Consider the following 7,492-nt stretch of genomic DNA (forward strand, 5'->3'; position numbering starts at 1 on the left):
GTTATAGCTAGCATATGGGCTTCTGCTACAGGTAACCCAGTCCCTGAAAGGCAAATGTTGCATGTTCTGTCTCATATGTGGCTCCTAGCTACAAATGTATAGACTTCTGTGTGAGCTGGAACCAAAAATCTACTTCTTATTCATCTCTGCATAATGGTTACTACTAAATACTGAAAATACATACTAGTGATATTAATAGTCAATCAAGATATCTGCATTATTAAGGGGCATCATCATGCCCTTATGGGCTGACCCTTAGGATGTGACCATAAAGTAGAAAAGAAAACTCCTGAGTTTAGTTAAGAATGTGGAATTCTACTCATTTCTGTGACTGTCAATGGACATCCTCTAGGTCATTTCAGGTTTGAACTACTGTTGCCCTTTCTCCAAGGTAGATGGGGTGCAGAATTTAAGAGTTCAGAAGTCTGCAGCTTCAGGACCCCAAAATTTTCACTAATGTGCTTGAGAAGTGCAGATGCTTCGGAATTTGAAACATCCATGAAGACTGAAGAAGGAAAATAAGAGTGGGCATGTCTTGACCAGCTTAGGTGTTGCTGCAGTGGCAGCCTGGCACAAGTCAGCCCACTCTCCCAGCCACGCAGAGGCTAATGAGATGTCAGAGTGTGCTCGGTGGAGCAGTGATGGTAAGGAAGACACACACGGAACAAGAAAGACGTGCCATCACATTAAGTTCACTTAGGGTGTGGGTGGCCAAGCATGTCTTCTGAGTTTCTCCCTTAACTGAATGCATTTTAATAATGCTTTATGATATCAGAAAGTCTTTCTATAAAACATCATGACAGGATATTAAAATAAATTAATGAAAGGTTAGTTTGTTTCCAAAAAATTAACACATTATGATTAAGAACTTTAAAAAAAACTAAGGTGACAGAAACTTGAGCTTTAAATTTGTTATCTTTTCTTTCAGTATAAAGTTCAGATTAATTTTTAGGTTTTTATGTATCCAATACTTGCATTTCTGTGCTGGATAAGCTAGATTTTAACAAGGTCACAGGGAGTACTGACAGAGAATGTCTAGGAATGAATTATTCTTATTGGCTGGATGTGAGAAAATTTTTTTTTAAACATTAGTGTCTGTGGAGGCTTAAAATGATGTTTGTCTTACATGCACTGTAAAAGATTATACTGTGCTGCCGACAACGACATTTATCACTTAATCATGTCCTATTGACATGATGTGTAGAAAGGATTCATTATCACATGCATTTTCCTCACTTTGAAAGGCAATAAAATTATGCAATTAGGGAATTGAGGGCTACTTTAGGAATCACCTTGTCCAGTCTCCTCCTCTTATGGAACAGGGAGCAGGGGCTCGGGGTGAGTGGGAGCCATGGTTCTGAGACCATTACACAAACAATGCTGGGCTCTCCCCCTCAGCCCTCCCTTCTTTGGGAAAACTATGGCTATGTAATCCTCTTTGAAATAAGAAGTGAAACCGTCTATACACATCAGAAAACGGAATTCAGTTACATTTCCTGGACGTGCCCTTACATGCGTCTCTCTTTTCTCTACCCCTTTCTGCTTCCTATTATTGTTTATCTATATTCCACTGTGTACACACCTTCACCCAAACTTCATGCAAGGACACCAAGAAAAAAAAAAAAAAAGATGTGTCTACCATGTTCTATTGGTAGCCAGACAACACTAGAATTAATTTAACATATTTTTTATGTTAATGGATATTTTGCTTCATGTTAATAACAAATAATAATTGGGAAAATAATACATAGGCATCTAAAATTAAGTTTTTCTTTCACACTTTTACAATGTGTTGTATTACTGAGGTTCTTAGTAAGACATGACACACATTAAGATGGAACCTCAAGAGTTGGGGTTCAGAGGTGTTGCCTAAACACTGCTCCTGGATTCCAATAATGAAGGAATTTGCTGGGCACTGTTTTACATAATGTCTTATTACACACATATTATATATATTTTATAGTTAATTATTATTATATTTTTGCAGTAGCATGTTTTATGTAGTAGTTTTCTGGGAATATGGTGAAAATAGCACTTGTGGAAAACATGTAGTTACAGTGTTCATGTGGGCTGTGCATCTGCGTGAATTTGGTTGTCTGCAGAGGTGGATGAAGCCCATGAGGAATTGGTGTTTTCTTCCAGGGTGATGGTCTGTCTTGTGTCTTCTACAAGTTGCTAACATATGCTGGACTGTGGCTTGAGCTAGGATGGTGACGTTTGCCTGAGCCCCTTACTTCACCTAAACCTGGAGTCCAAGAGGCCTGGCTCCTCCCGTGGGAGTGTGAGGTGAGCGCCCGCAGGGTAGCTCCTTGCCTGGCCTGCCTTTGGTGGTGGTGCTCACCCGGAATGCCACCTTCTCCTGTTTGTTCTTTTCCTGATGGAAGGCTTTAAGGTCTGCTGACGTCTTTTGCTGATAAGTGTTATGATGCCTGAAATCTGAATCTAAAACTGTACGTTTTCCTTCTTCAATATTGGGGCAGCCCTGTGGCACTTGTGCAGAAGCCTAAAGCAATGTTTCGAAGGGACTTGCTCTCAAAGACTTGCTTATGGACCAGGACGACAGTGGCAACTGGGAGCCGAGACAGGCAGAGCCTCAGGGTCCGCCCCGAACCAGAGTCAGAACTGCAAGCAAGATTCCCAGAGATTATATGTCCACCACCTCACTCAATTACTTACCCACCTTAAGTCCCACCACCTGGATCAGAAGCCTGGATCATGAAGATTAAATACACTTGTGCTAAAATCCATTGAAGTAGTGAATTTATAATCTGAAGTATACATAATGATAGAAATAATTATTTCCCACTAAGCTCAAATGATAAAAATAGAAATATTAATTGTGCAGTCATCAGTCCTCTTAGATGTGTTTGTATTTTTAGAATTTTATTCAGCTTCAAAGTGGCTCTGATATCAGTGATTATTTAGTCATCATCATAAAGCTCTTACCCACATAAACTTTAAAAACAAGTAAATTAGCAGGGCATGGTGGTACACGCCTTTAATTCCAGCACTCTGGAGGTTGAGGCAAGAGGATCGCCATGAATTCAAGGCTACCTTAAGACGACATAGTGAATTACAGGTCAGCTTAGGCTGGAGCAAGTCTCTACTTCAAAAAAAAAAAAAAAAAAGTAAATTATTGGAATGCATTTTTCTTCTTGATCATGACTGAATTGTATTGACTGAGTAGATACTCAAAAGGAACTTTTGGTTTTATAGGCCAAAGATTCCTCTTTATCCAACAATGAGAACCTTGAGTTCAAATTCTCTTTGATTTTCACTATAATAATCATACCATGTTCCTACTGCTCTTGTGTCCAGGCACCCATCAGAAGTCCCTTCTGGGCGGGAGAGATGGCTTAGCAGTTAGGCACTTGCCTGTGAAGCCTAAGGACCCTGGTTCGAGGCTCGACTCCCCAGGACCCACATTAGCCAGATGCACAAGGGGGCACACGCATCTGGAGTTCATTTCCAGTGGCTGGAGGCCCTGGCGCGCCCATTCTCTCTATCTCTCTCTGCCTCTCTCTCTGTCTGTCGCTCTCAAATAAATAAATAAAAACAACAACAACAAAAATTTAAAAAAGAAGTTCCTTCTTTTCCACTTTGTCTTGATTGAATTTGCCTCTGTCATAGAAGTGCTAAACATGTCCTAGAGCCGATAAACTGAGAAAACCGTGCACTGAGTGACAGTGGGAAGGTGAAGCGGAGTGCGGCAGTTTGTGACCCAGGGTCACCTGCACGCGGAGGCAAGGTTTGGAGAGAACTCTCGGTTGCCACCCTGGCATTAGGGATCCTACTGTAATCTAATGAGAAGAGGTCAAAGCTTCTCATGAACTTGCTGCAATGCAGAGGTTAGCTCATGTGCAAGGGATAATTGGACCAAAATGTCACAGTGCTCACACTTAGAAACCTTGCTATAGAAGAAGAGAAGGCTTCAGTTATCTTGGTGGCATAAAGGAAACGGTCCAAGTGAAATAGTTTCTTGAGTCATAGCTCCTGTGTCCCTAAAAACAGAAAGAAGAGAGGGAATAAATAATGTTCTTACCAGGTGAATGAATTTGGATACTTGTTCTTTTGATATGTATGTCTTATGCTATGTCCGTGTTGGATAGCTTTTGTTACTATGACAAAATATCCGAGATAATCAACGTAAGGAGAGAAGGTTTATTTTGGTCTGGTTTTAGAAGTTCATCCTGGGTAGTTGCTATAGAGCACGTGCTCACTTCATAGCAATGAGGCAACAAAGGAAGAAGAGAAGGTCCTGGCTGTGGAAGCAGTAACCCATTTGAAGACACACCTCTAAATACCTAACTTCGGGCTGGAGAGATGGCTTAGCAGTTAAGCACTCGCCTATGAAGCCTATGGACCCTGGTTCGAGGCTCGGTTCCCCAGGTCCCACGTTAGCCAGATGCACAAGGGGGCGCACGCGTCTGGAGTTCGTTTGCAGTGGCTGGAGGCCCTGGCGCGCCCATTCTCTCTCTCTCCCTCTATCTGTCTTTCTCTCTGTGTCTGTTGCTCTCAAATACATAAATAAAAAATGAACAAAAAATATATATATAAAAAAAATACCTAACTTCAACCCACTAGCCCTGTCTCTTTTTAAGATTTTCTTATTTATTTATTTATTTAAGAGAGCTTGAGAGAGGGAAGGAAGGAGTGAAGGAGAAATGTGGCAGGTCTCCTGCCACTACAAAATATAAACACACACATGACTTTGTACATCTGGCTTTATGTGGGAACTGGGGAATGGAACCCAGATCAGAGAACTGAACCTGGGCTGCAAGCAAGCATCTTTAACCACGGAGCTACCTCCCAGTCCTGGGCCTAATTTCTTTTTCTTTTTTCTTTCTTTATTTCCTTTTTTTTTTTTTTTTTTTTGAGGTAGGGTTTTACTCTAGCCCAGGCTGACCTGGAATACACTCTGTAGTCTCAGGGTGGCCTCAAACTTGTGGTGATCCTCCTATCTCTGTCTCCTGAGTGCTGGGATGAAAGGCATGTGCTACCACACCCGGCAGGACCCATTTCTTGAAGTTTACATCACCTCCTAATGACATCAGTCTGGGAAACCACACCTTTACTGAACAGATGAACCTTAGATTTGAACTACAGCAGTATCTGATGCCATAGATACCTGTTTTTTTTTTTTATTTTTTAAGAAATTGACATTAAAAATATTGTTTATATTTATTTATTTGAGAGTGACAGACACAGAGAGAAGGAGAGAGAGAGACAGAGAGAGACAGAGAGAGACAGAGAGAGAGAGAGAGAACGGGCACGCCAGGGCCTCCAGCCACTGCAAACGAACTCCAGACACATGCGCCCCCTTGTGCATCTGGCTAACTTGGGTCCTGGGGAACTGAGCCTCGAGCCAGCTCTGAGGATGAAGGACAACTCTAGTTTTCCTCAGTTTGTTTCAGATGTCACAAAAATAGCAGAGGGGGGCTGGAGAGATGGCTTAGCGGTTAAGCGCTTGCCTGTGAAGCCTAAGGACCCTGGTTCGAGGCTCAGTTCCCCAGGTCCCATGTTAGACAGATGCACAAGGGGGCACACATGTCTGGAGCTCGTTTGCAGTGGCTGGAGGCCATGGAGCTCCCATTCTCTCTCTTCTCTCCCTATCTGCCTCTTTCTCTCTGTGTCACTATCAAATAAATAAATAAAAATAAACCAAAAAAAAATAATTAAAAAAAAAAGCAGAGGGTCATACAGGCTGAGAAGTTACTGAGCAGTAAGTCCCAGCACTTCATGAGTTTTATTTATTTATTTTGGTTTTTCAAGGTAGGGTCTTGCTCTAGCCCAGGCTGACCTGGAATTCACTATGTCCTCTATGTAGTCTCAGGGTGGCCTTAAGCTCACAGAGATCCTCCTCCTTCTGCCTCCCGAGTGCTGGGATTAAAGGCGTGTGACACCATGCCCGGCTTACTTTGGTATTTTCTGGTAATTGTTATTTGTTCTCACCTGTCGGCAGAGAGAAAGTCGTATGCACGGCAAACCCGAAGGAGACAGTACGCTAGCCCTGCCTGCCTTCATCTCTGTGCCGCAAGAGCTGCTGCAGCACAAGGCTCAGCCCAGGGTCTTTTGTGACATGATCAAAACCACCACTCCGTGGCCAACGCTTGTGCGTTAATTTCCCTTTATTTACTAATGAATAAGACAAAGGTGCGCAGGACGTCCCTTGCTCTTCTGTTTGTTTGGGCTGCTGAGTTTTTCTTGTTCTGTTGTAGTTTTAGATGTTAGAGGGAGGAGGCGGGGTGCTTATGAACTTAATTGTCAGTGTAGACCTATTTTAATGAGTGGGGAAATTTAATAACTGTCAGATTACAGAATGATCATGAGTATCCAGTTCTCTTTGTAATGTGCAGGCTGCTAGAGCTATGGTCTGCTAGTAACCAATGGTGGGGAATAGGGAGGGAGTCAAGAGAAAGTAATGGTAGGAGATTATGATAAGTTATAAAAATTGTCAGTAAAACAATATTGAAAGCAGATTTTAAAATGCAACACTTGTTGCATTCCTAGAAAAATTAAATAGTTTGCGACACATTTGGTTAGTAATTTTTTAAGGGAAGAGGTGAGGAAGATGAGGAAATGAGGAATTTTTGTTGGTGGTGGGTTTTTGTTTATTTTGAAGCTTACATATTTGAGTTAGGGTCTAATGATGTGGGACTCTCACCTGTTATTCCCCCAACTTTCCCTCCTGAGATGAGGTCCGTGATTATAGGTATGTGTCTGTTGGGGATCAAAAACAATTATTGTGTATACTTAAGGAATCATGTTAGAGCTGGGCCAGGCATCCAAGCCCTCTGGAGATGGAGTCAGAAGGTCATGAGTTCAAAGTCAGTCTGGGTTACAGAGTAGACGTTTAAAACAAAGCCTATGTAAACCAAATCAAACCTAAATCATGTTGCTATAATAAATACTTACAGGAAAATGGCTAGAATGCTAAAACAAGTGAACGTTACTGTAGAAACCTTATCCATTCCCACCGTACAGTTAACACCCATCCAGTCCTGTGGAGCAGACCCTAGCACAAGCCTCTGTTACTCTCTTGCCAGTGGCATTTTCCCTTTTCTGCACCGGCTTCATCGTAGCTTTGACCTACTGTGTGCCCTTTCTTCCTGGCCACACCCTGTGACCACTACTTGGCTCTCCTTCAGGGGTATGGCATGTGAGGGGAAATGCTTCAGAATGGCATGGCACACGTGAGACCTAGGAATGGTCCTGGATAATGTTGAAATAAATGGACATCTCTTGTTTTCAAAACACTTTCTCCTATTTTATTATTCGGTCTTGGTTTCATCTGAGAAGCAACACATTTAAATATTCATCATGCTGAACATCTAGCTCTTTATTCAAAAACTCAACACCTATTAATAGAACAGATAATGAACCACTTTTTCTGAAATCCATGAGCAGGCTGATTAATATGTTTCACAGTTATTCAGATGATGAGAGAAAGGAAATAATAACTGCTTGATGAAAGTGATTAGTTTAGTGTCCT

This window comes from Jaculus jaculus, chromosome 16 (assembly GCF_020740685.1).
Source record: "Jaculus jaculus isolate mJacJac1 chromosome 16, mJacJac1.mat.Y.cur, whole genome shotgun sequence".
In the NCBI taxonomy this organism is placed as follows: Eukaryota; Metazoa; Chordata; class Mammalia; order Rodentia; family Dipodidae; genus Jaculus; species Jaculus jaculus.